This window comes from Trachemys scripta, chromosome 9, assembly GCF_013100865.1.
Source record: "Trachemys scripta elegans isolate TJP31775 chromosome 9, CAS_Tse_1.0, whole genome shotgun sequence".
Classification (NCBI taxonomy): domain Eukaryota; kingdom Metazoa; phylum Chordata; order Testudines; family Emydidae; genus Trachemys; species Trachemys scripta.
In genome coordinates, this window is record NC_048306.1 from 29,206,642 (window position 1) to 29,234,120 (window position 27,479).

The 27,479-nt window shown below is 43.4% G+C and overlaps 1 long non-coding RNA gene across 1 annotated transcript; it reads left to right on the plus strand.

The window, feature by feature from the left end:
• Positions 1–551: 551 nt before the first annotated feature.
• LOC117882625 lies at positions 552–20,503 on the plus strand. Its single transcript, XR_004647058.1, has 3 exons — positions 552–1,139; positions 12,429–12,474; positions 19,280–20,503. It is a non-coding gene; the product is annotated as an uncharacterized LOC117882625 (long non-coding RNA).
• Positions 20,504–27,479: the final 6,976 nt, after the last annotated feature.

The window sequence follows — 27,479 nt, forward strand, 5'->3', positions numbered from 1 at the left end:
ATCAGCCAAAACATTTCACAAATTTGTGTTGATTGTGACAAATTGTTTTGGTTGAAACTCCTCCCATCAGTCCTCCAAAAAAATTTCTGAAAAAATAAAAATGTTTTGTTTTGACATTTAACTAATCAAACTATTTTCATTTTTTCTATTCAAAATTTCTTTGTTTCTAAGTATGCTTCAATTTTATTTTTCTTTAAAAACTCATAAATTAAGTGTTTCATTTCATTCAGAACATTTTGTTCAACCCCAGTTTTTTTTTTTTTGTTGTTGTTGTTTTTTTTCAGCTTCTGTTGGTTCACCAACAATTTGTGGGGGGAATTGCTTTGGTTGGCCTGAAGCGAATTTGTTTTTTAATATTTTTGGATCAGCTAGCAAACCAACAGATCAGTTATTTGTGCAGCTCTAATTAGCAGTGAGACTTTGCAGTAAATTTATTTCAACATATGTACTAAAATAGTCAACAAATATAGAAAGTAATTGATGTTCCTTTGAATTTCCTTGTTTGGATTCTGCAAAAACATAATTTTCCACACATTTTGGAAAAACCACAGGTAGGTTTAAATTTTTCATAAGAAGAACAGTTCACAATTTAAAATACTAAACCCTTTTTCCTTAATGGAGTTTTCTCCCTCCTAACTTCATGTTTGTTCAGTGGAATTATGTAAACTATAATCAGATATACAAAAATATATAATTGAATCAGAGTTTCCTGTGTGGAGATGTTTCAAAACAAAACAAAAGCCTTCAAGTAGTGGTATCCTGTAAATACTTCAAAGGGATTCCCACCAAAATGTTCCCCCTTGGCTTGTTACAAATTCAGTGTATCCTGTGGGCATGTGCTAACAGATATGAGAGATGGGGACTGGAGTGTCTCTTTTCTTTTTCTTTCCCATTTAAACCAAATACCTTCTGGTAACCATTCCCTAACTAATCAAAGTTTAAAATCTAGTTAATTGAAGATGTTTATATTTTTTGTTCCTAAAAATTATACTGACTATATTGACACAGCATGGGTTTTCCCTTGTACCGGGATTGAAGATCTACCCCCAATAGACTGAAGATCTTGCCACTGTCCTGGTCTGACCATCTCTTCTACCAGCAGATATCAGCTCTTCTCATCCAAAAGTTGGACCATTCAGGTAACTTGGAGTATCATTGAATTTATACTATATAAAACTTTACAAAGAGATTCAGTCCCACACAGGAACAATTTTTTGTAGGTAAAAATGTCACAAAATTAGTCTGGCATCCTCACAGGTGATTAGGGCTAGAAATAGGAGCACTTATCCTCATAGAGAAATATTTCCACCCTCAGTGGAAGCCAGCATTTGCATCTTGCATATAACCCTGGAAGGGCCTAAAATTCTGGATTTTAGCATTGTGACTTTTCATATACAGAAAAAGTATTTGAAGTCATTTTTATGTCTCCCTCTAATCCTGTACAGTAGCACCGTTGGTAGCTTAAAACGTTCGGCTTTACAAACAGTGTCCTTTGGTGCACACTGGTGCCTCTCCTCTCCTCATGCGCTGCACTGAGAGTTTAAGGGGTGGGGCAGACCAACCACCTCTCCAGTTCCTCCTTACTGGTGCATGGCCTGCATTGGAATCGAATCTAAATATTTAAATTTTATCTTTAATGTAGCTAGTGTAAATAGTTTTAATAATATAAGTCATGTTTAATTGGATTTCCTACCCCCAGGGAACTCTTCTGACTCCTTTTATGGGAATTAGATTATGCCCAGAACACTGGGCTTGTAAAATTGTCTCATCAATCCCTTCTCGTTCTTGTCAGCGACAGCCACCAGCACTGCCTTTTCGGCCTTAGGAAAGTGCATATGTCGACCAGGTGAAATATTTGTTGTTGCTTCCCTAGCCATGCCCAGCCTGTGCAGGACTTCTTGCTTAAAAACCACCTAATGGAAAAGACTGTGAGACGCCAGGCAGACCCAGCCTGGGGGACCCTCTCCCTGCCCTGGTACATTGGCCAGAGTCAGTGAGGTGCACTCCTCCTACCACATGGCTGATTTAGGAGCAAGGGAAATCAAATCTCTAGAGTTCATCAGGAGAGCAGGAAATGTTCTCAGGAACACAAGAGCAGATCCCCCTGTAAGTCCACTCCAAAGAAGACATGTCCAGGTACAATCCTCCATGCCCAGCCCCCAAAGATTTAGAATGTCCTAAGTCACAGAACCATGATAAAAAGAGGAGGGCTTTATCAGAACCAGACTCTGCACCATCAGTAACAATGGCAGCAATACCACCTAGGTTGAAAGACCGAGAACTGCTGGGCTATGGGATAAGTTCATCTACCATCCTGTCTGTTAGCTGCAGCTTTGGTCCGACAGAACTGTTGAGACTGCTGGATCTGACGTGGAAATCAGAGGAACCATCATTGCCTCCTGCAACGGAGATGTCCACACAGGCGATCAAGAGCTTCCTGGAACCACCCTGTACGCAGACACACACCCCTTGGGACTAATGGTACCCCATGCCTTGGGGTTTCCATGATGCACCTTTGATCCATCCTACTGGGGCTAGTGGGCCCATACATGATACCCATGGTTGGTGGGATCTAATAAGAAATCATTCCACTCCTCCCCTCCAAGAGAGCAGCCAGACCTTATATAAGACTACAAGCTGGATCCACTGGTTCCACCTATACTGGCAAGGCTATCCTTAGTTCCCAATGAGGCAGTTACCCCAGCTTTTCCATCCCCTCCAGATTATTACAAGCAATTTCAAAAGCTGCTAAGCAGGGTGGTGGAGGAGCTCTTGATCTCCCTGATAGAGGTCCAGGATACACAGCACAAGCTCCCAGATATCCTGCAACTCGCAGGGTTCAGCCCGATAGCACTCCCAATGATTGAAGCCATACCAGAGCCAGTAAGAGCCATATGCCATAGACCGGAACATGCGCCCTTACCCCAGAGGGCTGAGGTGTGTAACTTTGTCCTGGTTAAGGGAGTGGAGTTTCTATTTACCACACCAAATTCCCTGGTGGTTAAGGCTGCCACAGAAAGATCTAGGCAGCAATATCCACGAGCCAAACCCCCCCACAAGGAAGCCAAGCATCTGGGTCTGGTGAGAGACGGTATAAACATCTAGTAGCCTCCAGTTCAGAATATATAATGATCAAGTGCTGTCAGCTAAGCATGATTTTCTGAATTATTCAAAGTTCTTAGATTTTAAGTGCAAATTACTTCATCAAGATGGGCTCTATTTCAGGCCCTTATTGATGAAAGCAAGTTCGGGGCCAAAACTGCATTAAAATTTACTGCTGATGCAATGGACACTGCGTCAAGGGCAACACTGACATGGTTACACTTATGGTTTCTCAGGGAGGTGCAGAATGCAATGGAGACTAACCTTTTCAACTAAAAGACTTCTGAGTCTTTGCATTCACTAAAGGACTCCAGGACAGCCCTCGCTCCCTGGGTATATAAACACCAGCTCCAAAGAGGAAATACCACAAACATCCCTACAAACCCAGGCCTATACCTCAACTATTTTAGCATCAGCAATCCTATGAACTGTCTCGTAAAGGACAGAGAGTACAAAAGCGGTAATACCCTGCACCTTCCACGTCAACCACATGAACCCGGATTCCCCCCCAGCCAAAGATACTTTTGATGGGATGCTTAGGAGTAGCAAACCATTGTTAATGACATCTCCACCCAATGCTCAAATATCCTTTGGTGGCTGTCTAGCACTCTTTCCCTCAATTGAAGTGCAATAACAGTGGACAAGTGAGTGCTGGAAATCATCCATTCTAGCTATGCCATCGAGTTTCTTTCCCTTCCCAATCCCTATTCAGGGACCATTCTCACAAGGAGATCCTCTGCCAGGAGGTAGAATCTCTCTTCCAATGGTTATACTGGCATCAATACCATCCCTGGAAAAGAACACATGGTTCACTGCTCCTAATGTAAAAGATGCATACTTTCACTTGCGCATTCACCCTGCTCACAGAAGATTCCTCAGGTTTATGGTGGGTCATGACCACTATCAATACAGGACACAGGATGCTTCCATTCAGTCTAGCAACTGCACCTAAGGTCTTCACAAAAGTTTCTAGTAGTAGCAGCGCCATTCAGATGAAGCTTCTTCACCATCTTTAGATGACTGGCTTCTCATTGGCAGGACACATCTAGAAGCCCTCACGTCAACATTTTAGCTGCTTCAGCTTCTATCATCTCTAGGAGTCTGTGTGAATTTGGAAAAGTCTATCTTGACCCCAGTGCAGACCATAGAATTTATAAGAGAAACCTTTTGACTCAGTCAAGGCAAGATCTTATGTCTCAATGGAAAGATTTAGACCATGACCAGCCTGCTAGACCAAGTTTTGTGCATTAGTTGGGATTTGCCTTTCTGCCTTGGGGCACGTGGTGCTGTGTGCTCATGTGACACTGTTTGCCAGACTCCACCTCTGTTGCCTGGAGGTTTGGCTCCAAAAAGTATATATAGACCCAAGCAAACCTGGTATGAACACCATAGTGACAATCCCTACCAGGGTGAGGACCTCAATAACTTGGGGAAGAGATCCAGGTCAAATGTGTGTGGCTGTTCCTTTCTTATCTCACACGCCTGACCACATGATAATTATGGGTGCCTCCCTGACAGACTGGGGAACGCACATGGATAGTCACACAGCACAGAGCGGTTGGACTCTTTGAGATACCAGAATGCACGTCAATCTTCCAGAACTCAGGGCAGTCCAAGATGCTTGCAGAGCTTCTGCATCATTCGTTCAGTTTCACTGTGTACTCATAATGTCAGATGTTACAACTGTATTCTACATAAATAAACCAGGAGGAATGAGATCCATCTCCCTGTGTATAGAAGCGGTTATCTTATGGAACTGGTGTATCAAGAACCATATCACACTATTGTCAGTGTACCATCTAGGAATCCAGAATTTGCTGGCATTTAGTCATCGATCACAATGAGTTACACAACTCAGTAATGAACAGCATTTTCACTCAATGGGAACCCCCCACTTGGTACATGTTTGCCTTGACAAACAGGAAATGCAAAATGTAATGATGTAATGCTTCAGGTGAGCTCAAGGAAAGTACTCCAGAGGCGAAGCTCCCCTACTACCTTGGAACTATGCCTTCAGTCTCCTCCCACTATTACCTTGGGGTCTATGGAAGATTCAACAAGACAGGGCACAAGCCATCCTCATTGCCACTGGGTGGCCCAAGCAGTTCTGGTTTCCAAGGCTCCTACAAATGTCATTCTGTCCACCAATCAGCATTTGGTCCTTCCAGAATCTCTTGACCCAGAAGAATGGCAGTGTCAAGCACCCAAACCCTGAGGCATTTACCACACGGTTTGAATTTGGAAGGACATCAAGCCTAGAATCTTCCTGCTCTGAAGCCACAGAGACTATTCTTAATAATATCAGAAAGGATTCCACCAGAAGATGTTACCTAGCCAATTAAAAATGTTTCTTTATCTGGGCCTAGCAAAATCATGTATCTTCAGAGACCTTGGATATTCTTGCTCTTTTAGTTTACCGTCTTACTCTCAAGGCAATGGGTCTTTCCCTTAGCTTGCTGTGGGCTCACCTGGTGGCAATCAGTGCATCATCTGTCATCAATGGTTATTTGATCTTCTCTCAACCAGTAAGAGAGAGATTCTTGAAAGGTCTGATCAGATCCTTTCAACCAAAAACCCGCACTTAGGACCTTTTACTTTCAACACTCACTAACTCAACCTTTTTAATAGCTAGCTATGTGGTCTGCATCTTACCGGTCGATGAAAGTTGCCTGCCTTATTGCCATCACCTTGGCCAGAAAAGTGGGTAAACTTGGGAAAATTTGCTATGGCCTGGTCCACACTAAGCCCCCAGTTCGAACTAAGATACGCAACTTCAGCTACGTGAATAACGTAGCTGAAGTCAAAGTATCTTAGTTCGAACTTAAAGGTACTTACCGCGGGTCCACACGCGGCAGGCAGGCCCCCCCGTTGACTCTGCCTACTCCTCTCGCAGAGCAGGATTACCGGCGTCGACGGTGAGCACTTCCGGGATCGATTCATCACGTCTAGACAAGGCGCAATAAATCGATCCCAGAAGATCGATTGCTGGCCGCCGAACCAGTGGGTAAGTATAGACTTACCCTATGACTACACCCAAAATACACTCCTACGATAGTTTCAAAATTTCATCAGTCAGTTCATTTACCTGTTTTGGGTTTTTTTTTGTTTTTTTTCCCAAAGCCCTATCCCTCTGGCAAGGAGAGGAGACGTCATTCCCTTGATGAGGATTGGCATTTTATCTGCTAAGAATGAAACCCATCAGAAAGTCCCCTAGACTGTTTGATGCAGAATGAGTCTGAGGTCAAGTTACATTTTCTCAGAGGATCTCTGAGTGGATTTCTAGCTGGATCCTACTCTATCAGTTGGGCACACACTACAAAGGCACGAGGGGCTTCAGTGGCATCACTGCAAGAGGTACTCCTGCTCGATATTTGCAGGGCAGCCACGTGATGTTCTAGCCGCATAGTCATGAGACATTATTCCATGGTCCAAGCCTTCTCTGCTGACACATCGTCTGGGCAGCAGTTCTACAAGCAGCCATACCACCTGCATCCTCACTCCGTCGTCCTCTCTGAGTACTGCTTGTCAGTGGAATACACGCAAGGACCAGCACTTGAAGAAGAAAAGAAAGTTACTTACCCTATTGCAACTGGAGTTCTTCTTCGAGTGCTTGTTCATGTCCATTCCAATCAGGTGTGTGCGCACACATGCATGTGCACAGTAGCCAGAAGATTTTCTCATAGCAGTATCCATCGGGTCAGCCTGGGCACCCCTGGAGTCGCGCCTTTATGGCGTTCAATATAGAGCCCTGCCAACCTGACACCTCCTTAGTTCCTTCCGCCAGTGACGGTTAGCTTGAACTTCCCCATGCTCTTGTCTCGGCAAGCACATTTAGCAGTATATATACATAGTTTTCATTAGCTTTATAGTGTTAATTAAATAGTTAGTAGTCCTTATTGTTAAATTAAGTTTCCTTTGGGGTGGGGGGGGTTTCCTCCTATGCTCTTTTGACGCCGGGGTCTCCGGGCTTCAAAGCCTGCGAAGCCTGCAGGCAAGTGAATGCCCAGAAGCGATCCCTCGTGTTTGAAGTGTTTAGGAGAGAGCCATCAGAACGATCATTGTGCCATCTGCAAGACCTTTTGGCCCACGACATTAAAGGATAGAGATCAGTGCCTGAAGGTGCTGTTAATGGAGGCTGCACTCTGTCCCCAGTCCAACCATGGGTCGACAGACCCTGCACTGAGTACCTCTGCCTTGGTGTGGAGCGCTATGGCACTGTCAGTATGAGCACCGGGGGCAAGTAAGGACTCATGGCACCATCCCGGTTCCACTCGTGACTCAAATGCCGCACGCAGGCACCGTTCTCAATCACCGGTGCCACAGAAGAGGAAGAGGCCGGAGAGGGGTCGTTCTCCCCCTGCTAGGTCTAAGGAGCCAGCTGTTGTGAGTCCCAAGTTAGGCCACGCTACTTCCGCTCCACCACTGGTGACTGTCACATTGACTGACTCCTGCCCGCGTGGAAGGGCGGTTGAGTCCAGATCCTCCTCGTTCACCAAGGCCCAGCCGGGAGCTGTGCCTCCCTTCGACTCCAGAGGCATTTGAGGCAGCCCAAGAACTGCTCCATCTCACAGCACCGTTCTCCCTTGCTAGATGAGGCAGGTTACCGGCACCAGTTGCTCCCCGTGCACCTTCCAGGGGAAAGCCCGCCATGATGCCCCGCCGATCTCCAACCCCGGCGCACCACTCTCCAGCACCGGAACAGACCCAGCAGCCGCACCGGTCCCTAAGCCCTGGGCGTGAATGGTCAGCACCTGGAAGTACTGCTCCTCCATGGTCCTCTTTTTCAGACACATCGGAGTCGGACTCCTGTCGGTCTTGTAGAAGCAGGAGCAGACGGTCCGCGTCAACAGAGGACCGGTACCCTTACCCGGCACTGTGGCCTGTGCAATAGCAGCTTCTTGCGCAGTGGCCCTTTGGATTCCCTGGGCTTTTCATCAAAGCCAAAGTCAGAGTCAAGGGTCACATTGCAGGGTGATGTCGGTGGCTGCGGTGCTGTTCGTATCCCCTCCAGCATTGTTGGCATCAGCAGGATCTGGGGTAGCCCCATTGCCACCCGGCACGTCCATCCTGACGCTGCCGGCACCGGCCCCAGTTGTTTTAGCTCCAATGTCTCCGACACCAACAACGGCTTTGGCACCAACTGCAATTCCAGCATTGACGATGGCCTCAGCACCGATGACACTTTTGGCACTGGCGGCGGTGTATGGAATCCCGACACCGAGGGGCGTGACACCATGCGGGTTGGCACCAGCCCAAGAAATCCAGGTGCCACAGGACCCCTTGCGTGCAGAAGGAAGGGAGCAGCCACCTCTTACGGGAGTCTCTTCCTCATCCTCACCGGACGAGGCGCTGCCAGGCACAGCTACGGCCCCAGTACTGGAGGACAGCAGGGTGCTATAGCAATTGCTGCAGCAGGTTGCCCAGGGCCTGGTCATTCAGGCAGAGGAGGTAGTGGAGGACACAGATCCAATGGTAGACATTCTTGCCCCCTCTGGACCTGCACATATTGCCCTGCCTCTTATAAAAGACCAACTCTGACACCACAAAAACTTTGTGGCAGACCCCAGCTGCGTTGTCCCTTACGGCTAAGCGCAACGAAAGACACTACTTTGTGCTGTCCTGGGGCTACGAGCATTTGTATACCCCCACCTAATTCTCTTGTGGTTGATGCGGCCAACCAACATGAATGCTAGGGCTCCAGGGACTCTCCCTGAAGAATCGGGAGGCATAAGAACATAAGAATGGCCGTACTTGGTCAGACCAAAGGTCCATCTAGCCCAGTATCCTGTCTACTGACAGTGGCCAATGCCAGGTGCCCTAGAGGGAGTGAACCTAACAGGTAATGATCAAGTGATCTCTCTCCTGCCATCAATCTCCACCCTCTGACAAACAGTCTAGGGACACCATTCCCTAGATGCAACCTTTATGGGAGAAAGGTCTATTCCACTGGCAGATTGCAGCTCCGCATCTTTAATCAGCAGGCCATTGTCAGCAGGTACTGCTATAACACATGTGGGACAGCGAAGTTTGTGGAACTGATGTTGCAGGACTCCCGCGCTGAGTTTTTGGCTCTGGTGGAGGAGGGGAAGCTCATTTCACGAGCTTCGCTACAAACCGCACTGGACGGAGCGGCTATCCGCATAATGGCTATGGGCATAGCCATGAGAAGGGTCTCCTGGCTCCAGGTCTTAGGCCTGCCGTATGAAGTCGAGCAGACTATTCAGGATCTCCCATTCGAGGGTTCAGCTCTTTTCTGAGAAAACAGACAAAAGGCTACATAGCCTAAAGGACCCAAGAGCCACTCACAAATCATTGGGCCTCCATACTCCCGCTACACAGCGGAAGCATTTTAGACCGCAACCTCCTCCACGCTTCTACCAGCAGAACTATCAGGCCGGTTCCCGGAGGAGGAGCGGTAGTGGCAGGAAAAAGCCTCACCCATCCTCAGGCCAGGCTCTGGCCAATCCAAACCACCTTCCAGTCCCAAACTGGCCTTTTGAAGGTGCAGTTGAGGACGGTGCCCCAGAATAAAAACTGGATCTACCCCACCTTACCTTTTTCGTCCCAACTGTCCCCTTTCTACCGTGCGTGGTCCCGTATCACTTTGAATCGCTGGGTGCTCTGTACGGTAGAGAGGGGGATACTCCATCCAATTCTGTGCCCTCCCACCCCTCTTCCCCGTCCCTCTTCAGGGACCCCTCCCCCGAGCAATTCCTTATACTGGAGGTGCACTCACTCCTTTTGCTAGGGGCTGGGGAAGAGGTTCCTCAGGAACAGAAGGGCATGGTTTTCTATTCTCAGTATTTCCTAATACTGAAAGCCAAGGGTGGGCTCAGGCCCATACTAGACCTGCGAGAGCTCGACAAATTTGTGAAGACGCTCAAGCTCCGCATGGTCTCTCTGGCCTCCATCTTCCCTTCATTGGATCCAGGAGACTGTATGCCACCCTCGACTTGGAGGATGCATACTTTCACATAACGATAACTCAGTCCCACAGAAAATACCTCAGGTTTGTGGTGAACAACACCCACTGTGAGTTCACAGTACTCCTGTTCTGCCTGTCGGACACTTCAAGTATTCACCAAGTGCATGGAAGTCGTGGCCACATTCCTCCACAGGCGACAAGTACAGGTCGACGACTAGCTGATCAAAGGCTGATCCAGGACTCAAGCCTTCATAAGAGCTTCTTTCGACAAACTGGGTCTGCTACTGAACAAGGGGAAATCAAAGCTGTCCCTGGTTCAGAGGATAGGATTTGTGGGGGTAATACTGGACTTGACACACGCCAGGGCATTTCTTCCAGAAGTGAGATTTCAAGCCCTGGGTGACATTATTCGAGGTCTCAGACAATTCCACAGCACGGAACTGCCTGAAACTTCTTGAACATATGGCAGCTTGTACCTATGTAGTACAGACTCACACTTTGACCTCTTCAGTCATGGCTGGCGTCAGTGTATCGGCCAGCCCAGGACAATTTGGACAGGATTGTACCCCTGCCTCGTCCGGTACTCGACTTCCTCCTGTGGTGTCTCAACCCGCAGGTAGTATGTGCAGGGATCCCTTTCACCACTCTTCAGACATCCCTCTCGCTAGTGACAGATGCGTCAGACTTGGGCTGGGGCCACATTTGGGAGACCTGAGAACACAAGACATTCCAATACCCAGCCTCCTACCCCTCTGTTGGCGTAGCCGTGAAGAAGGAACTGAGAGTGTGGCGGGTCGGCAAGGCTCTATATTGAGCGCCATAAAGGCACGACTCCAGGGGGCGCCTAGGCCGACCCGACGGATGCTGCTATAGGAAAATCTTCCAGCTACCGTGCATGTGCGTGCACGCACACCTACTTGGAATGGACATGAACAACACATCTCGAAGAACAACAGTTACGAGAAGACGAGTAACCATTTTTTCTTCGAGATGTGCAGGCCTTATCTGTATTCCACTACCTGTCCTCCTTCCCCACTGCTTCACATAATGACTAGATTTGACTAGAGAAGGATCAGTCTGCCCCGTCCCACCCCTTATACCCTCCGTATAGAGCATGAGGAGAGCAGGGATGCAGGTGCAGACCAACTACTTGTAAGAATTTTCCGGTCTTAGGTCAGTGCAGCGTAGGAATACCCACAGTGGAATACAGATAGGGACCAGACATCTCGAAGAACTCCAGTTACAACAAGGTAATTAACGTCCCTTTTCCATTATAACTTTATAAATATAATTTTTTTTTATAACCCTAATTTTGACTCTATTCATGAGGTTGGGACTCTTCATATGTACTCTTAAAGCAAGAGGAAGATTTTGGGGGCAAGAATTTTAAATCAATCTGACAAGCTAATTTTGAATCATGACCGCTGAAAAATTGAAATGATTTGGAGAGAAGGGGTGGGGGAGGAATTGACTCTAGGCCTCATGTCAGTCTGTCATTCTGAGGCTATGTAGTCCAAGGAAAAGTATAGCAGGCGTATTCCATATTAAAATATTTTTGTTAAAGACTGTTGGGGAGACCCAAAAAAGATATGTGACGTTTACAATATATCAATGGTCAAAGCAGAGCCAGAGGATGGATTGATTGACAGGATCCAGTCACTGCTTTTGCAAGTTGTTTCTTGACTAATTTGAGATCAAGACAGGACGAGCTGGATAGTTCGAGGGGCTGAAGGTAGTAGAAGTTTTTTCACAACTAGCATGTTGAGGTAAAGATCCAGGTCCTCAAAGCATTAGGTGTTTAATTTCTTTTGGGAATGGGAGTTAGGTATCTAAATAATTTTGAGGATCTAGGCCAAGATGTCTTTTTCACTAGCCATCGCTCCTCAAAGGGCATGAAAACTTTCTGCGATAGGGGAATTCTGCCCTGTCTCATGCTGGAAGCACTAGACTCAGCTGAATGAAAAGGTTGTAGTGGATGTATTTTTAAAGGGAGAATTTTATCACCTTTTGATAATTAGTTGGCCATAATGTGGGTATTTTAAAGTATTGGCTACTTTGGAGCAAGGCTCTCCAACTGGGAGGGACAGTGGTCTATCCCGCTATGTTCAGTGTTGTGTAAATTGTTGAGATTAAAGTTAATGTCTTAAACCTTTAAAAAATTATTTTACCAGATGTAGTATATGTATATTTAAGTGTTTAAAATTATGTTTTTTAGGTATTATATGTCTGTACAGGTTCAGCTGCAATGTGATGTGATCAATATCCCATGTCCTAAACAGTCGTTTCAGGCCTGAATACAATACAATCTAGGCTCCCACTATTTGTAGATGAGATAAATAATAGCAGCTGAGAAACAAAGTAAATACATTAAAGTTATATCAAATTATTATTTATTTAACAGGGAGAACTCAAAGGAAGGAACAGAGCTTATGTCCTGGGATTCTTAGGTGAGATTCCATATACAGCATACTGATGCTCAGTTGTCTTTAAGTATAAGATTATTACAACTAGAAAGGGAGTCGCCCATCTTGTCCTATTGTCTTATGATTAAGTGAACAACATAGTTTTTTCTTTAACTATTGAAGTGTGTTTGCATGAGAGAGAGACAGAGCGCAAGAGCAAGTTGAAATAGTCAAATTAGAGCAACAGAAGTGTTGAATGTCGTTCCTGGGTTCCTCACCAGAAAGGAATGGTTGCAATCTGCTGGTTAGCTAGAGGTACACCTCTACCTCGATATAACGCTGTCCTCAGGAGCCAAAAAATCTTACCACGTTATAGGTGAAACTGCGTTATATTGAACTTGCTTTGATCCACCGGAATCCCGCCCCCCCGGAGCACTGCTTTGCCGCGTTATATCCGAATTCGTGTTATATCAGGTCGCGTTATAGCGAGGTAGTGGTGTGCAAGAAAGTATCTCTTCTTGTGTGACTTAAATACTTTTGCAAAAATAAAATATGGAAATATTAAGTATATAAAAACTGTCAAAATGGGATGAAGCAAATAGTTTGCAATCTAGTAGGCTCTTATGTTCTCAGTGCCTCAAATTTCTACTTTTGAGTAGAACAGTGACCCCTAGTAGGAGATGTTAAAGTAAACAAACAAAACCACTGTATCAAAACTGTCAAAAGTAGGGAATGGGTTATTACTTTAGCTGAAACATTACATAGATAATAAAACTTTCAATTGTTTAAATTTCTGCACAGATTATAACATTCACTTGCAAATACACACTCCGTGATTCATAATGTATGTAGCCATTTTACCACAGTGAGCATATAATTAATTGCATTTAACACAGTGCAGTTTAAAAATACCAAAAATAGATTATTGATCTTCATCAAAACATTGACACAATTACAATAACTAATTTAGGGTTTTGTATAGTCTGTCTCATCTACCAAAAATTAGATTTAAAGTATGGAATTTTAATGGAACATTGAGTGGACAGATACTGTCCATCAGTTTAGAGAGCTGAATTTTGCATCTCAAGCTAATCCCCAAATCTCTTTATCTTAAATGTCTTGGAGTTTCACCACTTTCTTCATGTGTTAAAGTTTAAAAAATAAAGCATAAAATCATTTTTTGTAGTGGGAAAAGGTTCAGTCCTTCAGACATTATATACAAGCAATTTTCCGCTTGGCAGGTCAATATTAAAGAACCCTCAGCGATCATCCTTAGTTATTCTGTCATTCTCCCAGTGGCAGCTGGGCTAGCAGTGGGGTCTGTCAGTACTACTTGCTGCAGAAGTAGTAAGGCTGCTGCAGATAACCTCTTGGGTTATTCTGTGGGAGTGTAGCCAGACTATTTTATGAATATGCTTTACAAGATAAGTTTTAATTTCATCATCTAGATGTACTTTTACATTTAGTCCTGCAGTTTATTTTCTACATATCCCCATAATAAGGTGCATAAATGGTGCCAAACATTGTATGGTCTGCAGCACTGCATATAGACTGTAATGGGATATATGCATCAAATAAATTTTGAGAAATTGGCCTGATGGCAGAAAGTATGCCAAACAGCCTATCTTCAGAAAAGTAAAACATGTTTCATAACAGCTGAAATGAAATACAAAGTGGCAGGACAAACTTCTAGTTACAGAAAATGAAATCAGGACTAGGATTTAACAAATAATGAACACTTGCATTGTGACTAGGTAGCAACGAAGAAAAAGTTCTAAAACTGTTTTTGTTAAATCCTACTTGCAACAAAATTTTAAAACATGGTTAATGAATACACTTTTCAGCAAGAGAGCTTACCTCAGGAGGGAGTGGTTCTCAATGTTATCAGAACAATCATTTCATTTGCAAATTGAGTTCCTACTGCCTATGAAATGCAAATATTAGAATGGGGTGGCGGGCTGGTAGGGCAAGTGCTGATTGTGATACTCCTTTGTGTGGACTCTCATATGAGGCAAAGGTGATGGTTGGAGGAATTAAGGTGTGGTGCTTAGACCCATGGTTTGAGGAAGCTTCTCCTGTTTTTTGATAGTGCACTGGACTGTTGGACCCTGAGGTGATGGCTTGGTGATCCTACTTTTCTCCTATTTCTAGGTTAATTTTTTAAAAGTTGGGGTCGTTGCTTTACCTGTACCTGTTGGTGGCTGACTTATTCCTGGCTGTGCCTGGTAAAAGGAAATCGGTTTAGAAGCAGGCTTGTGCAACTCTATCCGACAGATGAATGCGTTACCTAGATTCTTTGTCTTCCCAGGATTCTGATCAATATATAGGGTATGGTCAGATTTCCATCATATGGGAAATTAAGCTACTGAACATTTCATTGCTTTAAAAAATAATCTAAAACTAAAAATAAGGGTTTGGAGCATGTGCACTTTAGCTAAACAGCTTTTTAGAAACTGGGAGACAATTTTTATTTTAATGTGAGCACTTTAATATTGTCATCTGACCTCCCAGGCTCACAGCCCACTTCCCTCACCTCCAAGGGCAGGCTCTGTCATTGCCCAGCTCTGGCCAGCAGAGCAGACAGTGCTGCTGCTCTCCCAGCGCTACCCTCCACCAGCTCCCGCCATCTGCCTGTGAACGGACACGGGGACAGCATCTGGCTCACCTCTCTTCTGAGTTGCTTGTTGGATGTGCAGACATATTCGCTGGGCAGCAAAGGTTGGGGACATAAGGGGGACCCCAAGCCCAGTAGAACAGGGACAGGCACAGACCTGGGGAAGGGTGGGAAGTAAATGGAAAGACCACATGGAGAAGAGTGGGAAGGAGCCAGGAGAGAATAGGCTCCCAGGGTGGGGTGGGAATTCTGCAGCAGAAGGAGCAGAGTGGGATTCTGGAAGGAGAAAAGGGAGTGCTGGAATTGAGCTAGGAGGAAAAAACAGAAGAGAGAAAAGAGCGAAATCCAAGAGCTGAGTTTCTCTTAAAATTCATTTATGGAAATGAAAAGGCCAAAGTATTCCAGAAATTACATGGATAGATTGCTTCTGTAGGATGAGATGGAGGCACTGGCAGACCAAGTTGTGAATGGGAGTGAACAGCGCAATCCCACAGTTCACTGTATGGAAAGGAAATACACTGCTCTTGTTTGCTGCTTATTTTTACTCTGCTGATTGTGGGCATTCTGGATATTTGTATGTAACCCTTGTGTACTACTGGAGAGTTCAGTTGTTTTTGCCGGGGTTAGTGTGCGCACTTACTGCTAGTCCAAAAAAATGCTCAGCTGTTCGACTTAGTCTAGTATTCCAAATAAGTACCAGGTGGGCATTCACTATTTTGGGGATAAACTTTTTGCTATAAATTGTTTTAAAATGCAGGATCCATGTTGTCACTCCTAATAGAAGTACTATTCACTAAACATCTTTATCTTTCAAGAAACAAAAATAAGGAAGATTTAAGCTTTTTTAAAAAAAACACACAAAAAGGAGTTGTGAACAGTTTGACTAGCAAGGGAACATGGATAATGTGCAATCCAGGCATGTCAAAAAGTTGTTGGTGATATACAGTACTTATGCTTTCTGCTAATTCAAGAATTGCAGATGGTATTCTTAACAAACTGTCAGTGAGTATCACACAACAAATATGGTGACGTTTTTCAAATAAAATTTTATATGACACTATCCAAAGTAGCACACTGTGTAAAGTGAGCTCTGCTGTAAAGCTGTACTCTGCCCTGTGTCATAACACTAAGGTGAGGCAATGCTATTGGCCATGTATATGCTTCATGTGTGCCTATTAATATCATGTTTGCTCATTCAAGAAAGGAAACTTATAAATATGCAGATGGGGTTGCTTTAAAATGTCACTTTTTTATTGTACTTTATTGATTAAATGATGTAAATTTAAAAGTGATTTGTGTTTATCTCATAAGTTTTTTTTGGCAGTTAACCATATTCAGAGAACCTTAATATTACATGATAAATGAAATGTCGAATATTATAATCAAAGGTGGAAAGAGCCAAAGTAGAAAAGACAAAAGTCCATATTCCCGTTTCCCACGCTCATGGTATTTGAACAATGGCTTGAGTACTTCCTACACCTTTAACTGTTAACAATATTGGCATATGGTCAATACACAACAATGTTTTATGTCTGAATAGAAGACACTTCTACTAAGTAAGACAATAGATAGTAACTCTGCTTCAGTAAACAGCATATACAAGCATGGTATTTTTGCCACCAGAACTAAGAAATTTTGTTTAAATGAATTTTTGTTTCGCAAATTTTAAATGATGTAAGTAAGGGAAAAACTAAAAACTTGGTGACACGATAATTTTTCTTGGCCATGTACTGTAATTTAAAATGGGCTTCATAATAAATATAAAGTTAAATCTGGAAAACAATTATCCCAGTGTTGCATCTAAACGTTTGTGATCTTTTTTAATAAACTCCACAGCTATAGAATTAACTAAAAAGTTAAATAAGTGAAAAATGGCAAAAGAATGTCAATTTATTTTTAATATGTACTTCCTTTTTATCTACTGTTGTTTCCTGTACATGGACAAAATACATATTAGCTGTTTTAAAATTCATGTTTTAACATATTAGCTGTTTTAAAATTCATGTTTTAATAAAAATAGTTCTGTAAAAATATAACAACTTTGAGTGAATTATATGCATTTAAAATACACAGTACTTAGTTAGTTATCAGGAGGACTGTCAGTTAATTGCAGTTAACTCATGTGACTAACTCAAAAAAATTAATCGTGATTAATCACACTGTTAAGCAATAGAATACCAATTGAAATTTATTAAATATTTTTGGATATCTTTCTACATTTTCAAATATATTGATTTCAGTTACAACACAGAATACAAAGTATACAGTGCTCACTTTATATTATATTTTTTATTACAAATATTTGCACACTAAAATGATAAACAAAAGTAGTAGTTTTCAATTCACCTCATACAAGTACTGGAGTGCAATCTCTTTATCATGAAAGTGCAAGTTACAAATGTAGGGTTTTTTTTGTTACATAGCTGCACTCAAAACCAAACAAATGTAAAACTTTAGAGCCTACAAGTCCGCTCAGTCCTACTTCTTGTTCAGCCAATCGCTAAGAGAAACCAGTTTGTTTACATTTATGGGAGATAATGCTGCCCACTTCTTAATTACAATGTTATTTGAAAGGGAGAACAGATGTTCGCATGGCACTGTTGTAGCTGGCGTTGCAAGATATTTACGTGCCAGATGCGCTAAATATTCATATGCCTCTTCATGCTTCGGCCATTGTTCCAGAGGACATACTTCCATGCTGATGATGCTCATTAAAAAAATAATGCGTTAATTAAATTTGTGACTGAACTCCTTGGGGGAGAATTGTATGTCCCCTGCTGTTTTACCCACATTCTGCCAAATATTTAATGTTCTTGCAGTCTAAGATCATGATCCAGCACATGTTGTTCATTTTAAGAACACTTTCACTGCACATTTGACAAAATGCAAAGAAAATACCAATGTGAAATTTTTAAGATAGCTTCAGCACTCGACCTAAGATTTAAGAATCTAAAGTGCCTTCCAAAATCTGAGAGGGATGAGGTGTGGAACATACTTTCAGAAATCTTAAAAGAGCAACACTCTCTGGTGCAGAAACTACAGAACCCAAACCACCAAAAAAGAAAATCAACCTTCTGCTGGTGGCATCTGACTCAGATGATAAATATGAACATGTCGGTCTGCACTGCTATGGATCGTTACCAAGCAGAACCTGTCATCAGCATGAACGTATGTCCTCTGGAATGGTGGTTGAAGCAGCAAGGGATATATGAATCTTCAGCGCATCTGGTATGTAAATATCTTGTAACACTGGCTACAACAGTGCCATACAAATGCCTGTTCTCACTTTCAGGTGATATTGTAAACAAGAAGCAGGCAGCATTATCTTCTGCAAATGTAAACAAACCTGTTTATCTGAACGATTGGCTGAACAAGAAATAGGACTGAGTGGACTTGTGAGCTCTAAAGTTTTATTTACATTGTTTTATTTTTGAACACAGGGGTTTTTTTGTACATAATTATACATTTGTTAGTTCAACTTTCATGATATAGAGATTTCACTACAGTACTTGTATTAGGTGAATTGAAAAATATGATTTCTTTTGTTTTCTACAGTGCAAATATTTGTAATAAAAATAAATATAAAGTGAGCACTGTACACTTTGTATTCTGTTGCAATTGAAATCTATATATTTGAAAATGTAGAAAACATCCAAAAATGTTTAAATAAAAAGTATTCTATTATTTAATTGCGTGATTAATCGTGATTACTTTTTTTAATCGCTTGACAGCTCTAGTTATCAGTTATGGTTCTGTTATTGGACAGTCTCATTAATTGTCCATTTTTAAAATAAAAATACATATAAAACTATAGTAATATGATGAGGAGTGTTAATAAAAACAAAGGAATTCAGAGAGAGAATGATAGATTTTTATTCATAGCTCCATCTCTTGTGGATTCTGTATTATAAGTGTGGCTGCATATTTGCAGAGACTTCTGCAAATAAAGAACAAATGAAGACTAAGGAAAGTTTCTTTCTTTAACTTTGAATTTTCTAATAATTCTTGTTTTAATCCAAACTATCAATTAGTTTGGTGGGAGTTTTTTTAACCTCTGAATTATTTTTACATTTCTGCTGTTTGTATCACTATGGGGAAGAGCATTCAAATAGATCACAGATTGGCTTTTGTAATCCTGAAAGACTTTTAAATGTTATTGCTATAAACATGTCAACATCTCATATTTAATAGAGAGTTTTGGTAATTTTGCATATTTTTTGTTGTTTTTTTTTTAAGGTGTCTCCTCTCTGCATGAAGTATTCAACAGAGTGTTGCAAAAGTCTGGATGTACTATGGAGCCTCCAAAATATTTTTTACTGTAAGTTTTGAATATTTTCTGTTAACTCTCTTGCACTATTTACTGTGGTGTCTAGAAGTATTTAGTCTATTTATGCAAATTTGACAATCTGTAAGAGAATTGTTTTGTTTAGTAGTTTTTAAAGGTTCCATTTACGGTAGCATCTGGGCACAGTTTATATAGGTAAAAACAATACCATACAATAGCATCTCCAAAATGAGAAAAATATACTTTGACTATATAACAATGAACCCAGCAGCAGCAGTAGTCTATGAGGAGATTCCAAGAACAGCATTAATGGAACACTTTGCTTCTCTGGGGTCAGCTTTGGCATGTATCTTGTAGGACTGAATTTCAGGGGTGACATTCTGCTACTAGGAATGCCTTGTACCTGCAGACTTTACAATAGAGATTTGATAGCCTAAGCTTTCCTTCCAAATGCTTTTATCATTGGTAGGCACTGGGGGAAGAAGGGATACCAATGCTAATGACCACTAGGAATCAGGAAGGGAAATTTCTTTCTGTATAGCAGTGCATGGTTGGATACATGCATAATCACGGTGGGAGTTACTCCCTGTCAAGCTTCGGGGTAGTGCTGGAGGCAGACTAGCAGAGCAAACAAACTTATTCCTAGAGCTTTAAAAATTAGTTTAGCATAAAATAAACTGGCAGTAAATCATGGTTTTAAGAGTTTTGTATCCATAGACCACTGACACCACTCATTTAGTAATCAGAAATGTTTGTCCAAATAAAAAAACTACATAATCTCGTAGTATGTGTATTCTTGTTCTGGAGCAGACTAAAAAAGGACTTGATTAGTTGTCACTCTGCCTCTAATTATCTTGCATCTCAGTCATATCTCCTGTATCCTATTCCAAGCAAATTGCTTTCGGGTGTGTGTGTGCGCGTGCAATATTTAGCTGTTGTATGGTGCTTTTCATCTGTAGAGCTTAAAGTGCTTTGCAAAGAAAGAAACTCTCTCTAATGTAACTGGAGCAAGGTCGTGCAGCAGGTCAGTGTCAGAACTGGAGATATTTGGCTCCACGCATTTAGAAGATTTGCAGACACACTAGGTAGAGCTTGCAAGTTTCTTGAATCAGACTCTTTGGTCTGGTCTACACTATGAGTTTAGGTTGAATTTAGCAGCGTTAAATCGAATTAACCCTGCACCCGTCCACACAACGAAGCCATTTACTTCAACATAAAGGGCTCTTAAAATCGATTTCTGTACTCCTCTCCGACGAGGGGAGTAGCGCTGAAATCAACATTGCTGGTTCGAATTAGGGTTAGTGTGGACAAAATTCAATGGTACTGGCCTCTGGGAGCTATACACAGTGGACAGCAATCTGAGCTCGGATGAACTGGCCAGGTAGACAGGAAAAGCCCCGCGAACTTTTGAATTGCATTTCCTGTTTGCCCAGTGTGGAGAGCACAGGTGAACACGCATAGCTCATCAGCACAGGTAACCATGCAGTCCGAGACCCGAAAAAGAGCACCAGCATGGACCATACGGGAGGTACTGGATCTGATCGCTATATGGGGAGAGGATTCCATGCTAGCAGAACTAGTTCCAAAAGACGAAATGCCAGAACATTTGAAAAAATCTCCAAGGGCGTGATGGAGAGAGGCCACAATAGGGATTCACTACAGTGCCGCATGAAAGTTAAGGAGCTCAGACAAGCCTACCAGAAAACCAAAGAAGCAAACGGAAGGTCCGGGTCAGAGCCACAGACGTGCCTCTTCTATGCTGAGCTGCATGCAATTCTAGGGGGGGCCACCACCACTACCCCACCCCTGAGCAGGGATTCCGAGGAGGGGGTACTCTCGGCCATGCCTGAGGATTCTGCGGACGGGGAAAATGAGGAGGAGGAGGAGGATGAGGACGAGCTTGCGGAGAGCACACAGCACTCCGTTCTCCGCAACAGCCAGAATCTTTTTCTCAGCCTGACTGAAGTACCATCCCAAACCTCCCAAGGCGGTATCCCAGACAGACCATGAACCCATGGAAGGGACCTCTGGTGAGTGTATCTTTGTAAATATAAAACATGGTTTTAAGGCAAGCGTTTTTTAATGATTAATTTGCCCTGCGGACTTGGGATGCATTCACGGCCAGTACAGCTACTGGAAAAGTCTGTTAACGTGTCTGGGGATGGAGCGGAAATCCTCCAGGGACATCTCCATGAAGCTCCTGGAGGTAGTCCAAAAGCCTTTGAGGAAGGTTTCTGGGCAGTGCAGCCTTATTCTGTCCTCCATGGTAGGACACTTGACCACGCCATGCTAGTAGCAAGTAATCTGGTATCATTGCATGACAAAGCCTGGCACCATATGGTCCCGGTGTTTGCTGGCATTCAAGCAACATCTGTTCTTTATCTCGCTGTGTTATCCTCAGGAGAGTGATATCGTTCATGGTAACCTGGTTGAAATACGGGATCTTAATTAAGGGGACAGAGGTGGCCATTCCTACTGGGCTGTTTGCCTGTGTCTGAAAAGAAATCCTTCCCTGCAGTTAGCCAAGCGGGGGGGAGGGGGAGTCATTGGCGCTGAGCTTTTCGCGTTTGGCTAGTAGGAGTGTGGGGAGGGGTAAAGCGATCATCCCAGAGAATTGGATTGGGGGGAGGAGGGGTTAGTTTGGTTTCTGCTGCTGCATGTTAACAGGAAAACCACAGCACTCAACGGGCTTTGCTTGGTATGTGGGAAAGGAAGGCGCTGCTTTTATGAAGGTTGCAGAGGCCAAAAGACAATGGCTTACCATGGCCGCATGCAAGCCGAATTCTGTTGCCCGGACCTGCGTCTGTGATCTCTAACACCAAAACTGCAGGCACTCAAGATGCAAAATGCGACCTTGTACCGAAATCACATGTGCTATGTAATGTGAATAGTGTTGTTCACCGTGAAAGAGTATAAGCATTGTTCTGTAAAATGTATCTTTTTAAATACTTCTCTCCCTTTTTTCCCTCCCTCTCTCAGCTGCAAATTTTTCAAGCCTCCCTCCTCTGTCCCGAAGGCTATCTCAGATAAGGCAGCGAAAAAAACGGACGTGAGATGAAATGTTCTTGGAAATCATGCAATCGACCCGCGATGAAAGAGCTCATCCGAATGAGTGGAAGGACAAGGTCTCACAGTACAGGAAAGATGCCAGGAGGGACCAACTTGAGGACAGGAGAGACGTTCGAGATGAGAGGTGGCGGGATGCAACGCTGGGGCTGCTGCGTGAGGAAACGGACAAGCTCCGGTGTCTGGTGGAGCTTCAGGAATGGCAGCAGGATCGCAGAGTGCCGCTGCAGCCCCCGTATAACCGCCCTCCCCAAGTTCCATAGCCTCCTCACCCAGACGTGTAAGAACGTGGTGGGGGAGGCTCCATGCACCCTGCCACTCCACCCCAGTGGACAGCCCAAGCAAAAGGCTGTCATTATTTTGAACTTTTTTAGTGGCCTTTTCCTTCCCTCCTATCCTCCTCTCAAACCCCACCCAGGCTACCTTGTCAGTTCTCTCCCTATGTTTATAATCAATTAATAAAAAATACATGATTTTTAAACGATAGTGTCTTTATTTCCTTTGAAAGCAAGCTGTGATCGAAGGGGGGAGGATGGGTTACTTACAGGGAATGAGTCAATCAATGGGGTGGGTTCTCATCAAGGAGAAATAAACAGAACTTTCACACCGTAGCCTGGCCAGTCATGAAACTGGTTTTCAAAGCTTCTCTGATGCGCCGCGCTTCATGGTGTGCTCTTCTAATCGCCCTGGTGTCTGGCTGCATGTAATCAGTGGCCAGGCGATTTGCCTCAACCTCCCACCCCGCCCTAAAGGTCTCCCCCTTACTCTCACAGAGATTGTGGAACACACAGCAAGCAGCAATAACAATGGGAATATTGGTTTGGCTGAGGTCTGAGCGAGTCAGTAACGTGCGCCAGCGACCCTTTAAACGTCCAAAGGCACATTCTACCACCATTCTGTACTTGCTCAGCCTGAAGTTGAACAGCTCCTGACTCCTGTCCAGGCTGCCTGTGTCTGGCTTCATGAGCCATGGCATTAAGGGGTAGGCTGGGTCCCCAAGGATAACTATTGGCATTTCAACATCCCCAATGGTTATTTTCTGGTCTGGGAAGTAAATCCCTTGGTGCAGCCGTTTAAACAGATTAGCGTCATGAACCCTTCCCGGCCATCCCACACTGATTTTGGTGAAACATCCCTTGTGATCCACCATTGCTTGCAGCACCATTGAAAAGTACCCCTTGCGGTTTATATACTGGCTGCCATGGTGCTCCGGTGCCAAGATAGGGATATGGGTTCCATCTATCACCCCACTACAGTTAGGGAATCCCATTGCAGCAAAGCCATCTACTATGACATGCAAATTTCCCAGAATCACTGTCTTTGGTAGCAGCAGCTCAGTGATTGCTTTGGCTACTTGCATCACAGCAGCCCCCACAGTAGATTTGCCCACTCCAAATTGGTTACTGACTGACCGGTAGCTGTCTGGCGTTGCAAGCTTCCACAGGGCTATCGCCACTTGCTTCTCAACTGTGAGGGCTGCTCTCATCTTGGTATTCTGGCGCTTCAGCGCAGGGGAAAGCAAGTCACAAAGTTCCATGAAAGTGCCCTTACACATGCGAAAGTTTCGCAGCCACTGGGAATCGTCCCACACCTGCAACACTATGCGGTCCCATCAGTCTGTGCTTGTTTCCCAGGCCCAGAGTCAGTGTTCCACGGCTGGAACCTGCCCCATTAACAACATGATCCCCAAAGCGCCGGGGCCCGTGGTTTAAGAGAATTCTGTGTCCATGTCCTCATCACTCTCGTCCCCGCGCTGCCGTAGCCGCCGCCTCCTCGCCTAGTTTCTCAGGTCCTGGTTCAGCATAAACTGCATGATAATGCGTGAGGTGTTTACAATGTTCATGACTGCTGACTTGAGCTGAGCGGGCTCTATGCTTGCCATGGTATGACGTCTGCACAGTTCACCCAGGAAAAAAGGCACGAAACGGTTGTCTGCCAGTGCTTTCACAGAGGGAGGATGTACCCAGAACCACCTGCAACAATGTTTTTTGCCCCATCAGGCATTTGGGGATCTCAACCCAGAATTCCAATGGTGGGGGGAGACTGCAGGAACTATGGGATAGCTACCCACAGTGCAACGCTCCAGAAGTTGAACCGCCGAATTAATGTGCTTAGTGTGGCTTTATACAATCGGTTGCCCAAAATCAAATTCTGTAAATTCGGAGTAATCCCGTAGTGTTGACATACCCTTTGTCTCACCGAGTTTGTAATCTCTTGAAATAAAATGTATTCATATACACGCAACATTAAGCCCTGAAAAATGTATCTGTAAAGCTTCTATATTTCTTAAAGCAGATAATTGGGAGTACTGTGATATACCCATAGAGATGATACTCCCTGAACAACAACAGATGGAAAGGAGTTTGAGAACTAGAGGCACATAAACATTGATTTTGCAGGATAAAAACATCTTGTTCTCTATGTGTCATACAATTTACTAGAGGTATAGAGCAAGAGAAATGTTTTACCATCCACATCCAGCGTGGTTGGTTGGGAAAAAAATCACCCATTGCAGTGGAATCTTTGAAGAGAAATAACTAAGATTTGTTTGTTTTTTGCTGCTTTGCCCCAAAATATTTTTAAAGAGTTAAAAATTGGTGGGATTTTGCTTTTTGAAAAATTACTACACAAAAATGGCATATTAACTTCTCATTCTCAAAGAAAAACAGTGCTGCTCTTGCCAAACAGCAAGTAGAATGGGAACCAGCAGCTTCTTCTTTGTTGTGTTTCACATTCTCAAGTAGTTCAGCCAGTACACAGCATCATCAGCTGCAAGGTATCAGCAGTATTCAAATGTGCAAGTAAATGGTTGCAACTTGTAAACAAAGACAACTCTGGTTCCCCATGCAAATAACATTAATGGTGGCTAGATTTCATATGTCCCAGATATGTTCTATGTTGTTGCGGCAGTGGCTAGGGAGCCACATCAGTGATCAGCCTTTCTACTAGATCCTGTACCAAGACACTTCCTGCCCCAGTGGCATCCTTTCGACAAAATCCTCAGTGTCCCCATGCACAGGAGAGGAGCTGTTTTGTTTACATAACATCCCCTTGTCTCAACTGTCATATCCTCCCTTTCCAGCTCCCATCCAGTGTTAGGGGGTTAATAATGATCCCTTTTTGAGAGGGCTTTTGGAGTCAGCAAAAGGAGCCTACTGTTGTAAATAGGAGGCACAGGACCTTAAGGTGGGTGGTTCTGACCAGCCAAGATTTACTGCTTTTGAGGATGAATTGCATGTGGCTGCACTACTCAGGGAAAACATGGGCTCCTGTGATAGGATAATTTGAATTACTTACATGACTACTTCTTTTGGGGGAAATGTGGCCCTTAAAACTGCAAGTCAATAAATCCTACATGCTTTAAAATGTATAATACACCTTTCACGGTAGCCATAGCTAGCTATACATAAATAGAGATGTACAGGGGTGGGGGTGGGTGGGGGTGTGTGTGTGTGTGTATACATACACACACAGTGCTCTCTCATCATAGACATAGATCTGTGTGTGTGTGTATATAATATCTGTAGATGCAACTACATACCTATATAGACATAGCAATCTTTTCTATCTAGAGATACACTGTGCATGTCTACAGTGCTAGATGTAGATAGAGATCTCTGGCTGTAGTTGGCTATCTAGGGTTTCAGCAAGCTATATCTTTAGATAGCCATCTTTGTCTATGCCTATAGAGAGCTACGGATAGAGATGTTAGGTATAGATACATATAGATTGTAGCTATATCACTATGGCAATAGATATTTGTACATAGCTATGTATATAGATTTAGCTATAGATCTAGCAGATTGAGTTGTCAAATGATAACTCAAGTCACAAGGCATACTTTGTACAAAATTTATAATAGTCCTGTAAAAAAGGGTGAACATAAGGGTACAGACTGTCACAATGTGGTTATGTGGGGGGGGAGGGATAGCTCAGTGGTTTGAGCATTGGCCTGCTAAACCCAGGGTTGTGAGTTCAATCTTTGAGGGGGCCACTTAAGGCTCTGGGGCAAAATCTGTACTTGGTCCTGCTAGTGAAGGCATGGGGCTGGACTACAATGACCTTTCAGGGTCCCTTCCAGCTCTATGAGATAGGTATATCTCCATATATCATTCCCCCCCATCTAAAGCATTCTTTTACTTGTGAGCTGCCTGTTGAATTGCTTCTGAGGTAGTTGAGCCAGAGAAGACTAAAATAATGCCAGCGAAGATAGTTAGCCATACCTATTTTTTAAAATGAAGTTATTTTCCCCTCCTGTTGACTCAAAGTAACTGTTTTTATAGCTCCCCAGAGGTGTTTTTTTTGTCTTTTAAACAAGAAGCCATTTTATTCAGGCTTTCATTTTACTAATCCTATGGTACTGGCTGTTTTGCTTCACTTACAAAAAACAGGAGACTTTTATGCCATGGCCATTAGGCAGACCACATTTTGACAATCAATTTCCCACCTTTTCATATGAATATCTTCTAGCATCACTACTTACTCTGGAAATTCCTTTACTTTGGCAGAGAAGAAGCCCTGTGAATGTCATATTTGCATAATAACTAAATGAGAATTTTTTTTAAATGGTGTAAATGTCAGTGTTTAATAATTTGCAGAAAGCTGTTTTGTCAGACATTCTTTAATTAACTTAGACCCTATTTCTACTCTCCCTGCTTGGCCCCATAATTGCTTATGGCTAACATATGCATTAGATGTCAGAGTTTGACACCAGTGTCTGATCCTCCTCCCCGTTAAGATCAGTGACAGAATGCCCATTGGGTTCAGAAGGGCAGAAACAAGCTCTAAATAGGAAAGTTGCTTTAGAATGAAGGAAATATTTGAGTTCTAGCAAATTAAAGCTTCAGTGAGTCTGTAGTTGCGATACCATAGGTAATGTCAATGGGCAGTTTGCCTGAGTAAGGATGAATGGATTAGTCCCTACTGAATGGTCAAGTTTTGAAGTTGCCTTCAATGTTTTTGAGAAATTTTTGCCCCACCTGACAGTCTTTAGTTGTATTTTGTGACTTTGGGGTGGAGAGGGGACAGTAACTGTTTGATATTCTCAAAATTAAAAATATTGATAATTTCTTTGTGCTTACGCTG